Source organism: Clarias gariepinus, chromosome 13 (assembly GCF_024256425.1).
Source record: "Clarias gariepinus isolate MV-2021 ecotype Netherlands chromosome 13, CGAR_prim_01v2, whole genome shotgun sequence".
Taxonomy (NCBI): Eukaryota; Metazoa; Chordata; class Actinopteri; order Siluriformes; family Clariidae; genus Clarias; species Clarias gariepinus.
In genome coordinates, this window is record NC_071112.1 from 12,215,432 (window position 1) to 12,218,633 (window position 3,202).

The following is a 3,202-nucleotide window of genomic DNA, read 5'->3' on the forward strand; positions in this document are numbered from 1 at the left end:
AAATCCTTCCGCCTCAAAGTATGAATAAGACATACTTAACCAACCAGTAAACTGTTTTCGATTAGATGGTGTCGTTTATCATTGAAACCATAAACACAAGTTTTTTTTTTCACTGGTATTGCTTCCAGGCTTATTTTGTCGCAGAGAATGATGGGATTTCTTTCTTTCTTTCTTTTGAAAATGTCTTTGCAAATAGTCCCCTCAGTTCCCAAAAGAAGTTGAGGCGTGCAGGCAGGCGCGAGGAGGAAACTGCATGAGGATCTCTCACTTCCATCATGCAGGCGGGCATGGCGTCTACACAGCATGCTCTTACTCTTAATCCCCCATCGTTACCTTTTAAGCATTATATTAACAGTTCGTCCGTGACAGGGGGTAACGCCTGGTTATTGCATTTTAATTTCTAGACAATTGTTTTTTTTATAGACAGTACAAATTCATATGGTGTTGTAATTATGGACCGGAAGTGGCCTTGTAACTGCAAAAAAGTGGTAGTAACATGCATGTAACTGACTAGAAGTTATACATTGTGTACATGCGTGTATATAATTATATACAGGGTAATGCATACTTACAGGCTGAAAACTTTTCTGATAGGTAACTTATAATTGCTTTTATCTGGAGCTTATCCAAGGAGACTTAGGGCACTATCCATTATAGGGCACACTCATATACACATTCACATACTACCGGGCAATTTGGGAACCCCAATTTGCCTAATCTACATGCCTTTGGACTGAGGAAACCGGACTATCTGTAGGAAACCCAACAAGCATGTGAACTCTATGGACACAGACCCGAGGCAGGAATTGAACCTGGACCCTGGAGGTGCAAGGTGACAGTGCTAAACACTAAGCCACCGTGCTGCCTATTTTTAATATATGTTTCTTTTTTTGGGTGTGTGTTAATGCCGCAGTGGTAGAGGCATGCAGTAGCCTTGGGTTTTCACTTTTTTGGAGCCATTGCCCCAAAACCCAGCAACTGTGCAAACCTAGTGCCAGTTCCAAGCCCAGATAAAAATGGGAGGGTTGCGTTTTGAAGAGCATACAGTGTAAAATATGTGCCAAATCAAAAGTGTGGTGGATCATAAAACAACCCAGTGTTGTGGCCACTTACCGCGAAAAGCCAAAAGAACAACATATGCTTTTGTGACTCTTTTCCTTAGGAAATCAAGCTAAACTTTTTTTGCCTGGTTGTCATAGTGACAGTAGGTTATATGAGGTTAGGTCTCTTTTTATCTGGCTAAACATGCTACAGTTTAAGCCACAAACCGTAAATTGTGCGTGTTAGGTAATAGTAACCGTATCTACAACATAGGAGAAAATAGTTCAGAATATTGTTTCTAAAATGTGTGACAGCTTGTGCTGTAGTTTTAGGATGTTTTTGTTATGGAATGGCATGCAGCCTTACCAAATATTAATCTTAATAAATAAATAAGTGGGTAAAATGCTATTACTTAAAAAAAACATTGTTTTTCAGAATTCTATTTTCTATCATGATCTAAAATGAAGTAGTGATTGTCTCCCCTTAACAGGGCCACAATGACTATCTTTGACATACTGTATCTAAACAGCATGCTTCTATCCTTAAGAGTATTCAGAGGTCAGGAAGTCAGTCTGCTTTCTCATCCCACAAATATGGATGTTTATGGATTTCCTGTGTTGGTCATATTGCACCATGTACCCAACAGAAATGCAGCTCTGACTGTTTAGCTCTGACATGTGCAGCAGAGATGCTGTTACATTTATATTGTTTGCAATGTTCTTTTTGGGATAGTTTAAAATGCATATTCACATTGTAAAACAAGATGCATTTTATTTAAAGTGAATGCATTTGTATTTTAATTTCCTATACAAATCTCACTTTGTGAATTATTTCAGGCACCTGGCACTTTATTATTGTCTCTTTTATGTGTAGTTTATTTATTTGCTAAGAAAATCAATAAAAATGTTTTATGTTTGACCCTGTGCTTTAAGTGGTGACAGTGGTGACATTTAACAACAGGAAGAAAGCCAATCAGCTTATCTTATTAAGTGCAAAGCGTCAGCCTAAAGGCAGGTCCCATTCATCAAAAGTGTAAGGTTTTAATTGCTCAGTCACCTGATCACTACATACCTGCTGTTAGTGAGATTCTGGTTCACGAGGAACGCCGTTTGTCAGGTATGCTAATTGCAGGTTGGCAAGAAAAAGGTGCTGAAGCCTGGAAGTAGGGGGTGCGGTCTTTAGTATGGTGTATTTAATCAAACTGTTATTTACCTTTAAAAGCAGTAAATGTCTAAAATGAAACTAACAGTTATTTTTAGATATTGCACAGTCACAAGACCCACATATCATATAGGAATTATCAAAGAAATATAGGAATCATACACTACTGCTATTGCCTAAACCTAAACTCTGTAAGTTTAAGGGTATTTGAAGACTGTAACTGTGGTTTGTGTGTGTGTGTGTAAAATCAATTGCAATTTAAAGAAGTAAGAAGAATTAATGATCATAACTGCGTCTTGATACGTTAATGATGTAATAAATTAAACAATATTTGTTTGATTTGAAGAAACTTACATATGATCATAATAATTTGGCAAGACAATGAAATGGGTGGGGAGCTTATGCACTGAAAACCAAAAGGATATTAACAGTGTAAGAGGAAGTGAAATTGACCTAAATGACCCTGGAAGGAAAATACATGTGATTCCTTAAAGATGTGGTCTTTAAAAGATGTTTGGTAGTTTCCCAATACTTTCTGTTTGTGTTCTGTGCTACACTAAAAAAAAAAAAAACTTTGGTGTTATACAATATGTTATTCCCTCTCCACACACTCAGCTGTGCAACCCCCCCACCCCCACCCCCCATCCTAATCTCCCAAGATTCTTCTTGGAGCAACCAGCAGTTCTTCATAAAGAGCAGCATTGTGTCCAGATTATTTGATTGTAATCAGATGTTGGAACATCCTGCACAAAAAAGGATGGCACTGGATGGTTCAGATTATCACGGCTATGTTGTATGGGAAGAAAGGGAGATCTAGAAAGGCACTAGAGAAAAAGGATATGCGGCTCATGCAGTCACCCCTCCAGTGCTAGATTATGAACAATGTGCTCTCTCAACTTCTCCAGCCTTGGAATATACCACTTATGAGCGAGCTAGAGGGGTGTTAAGGACAGTCATTGCTTCCCTTTTACATTTATTTTTAAAGAGGAAAATGGCTGGA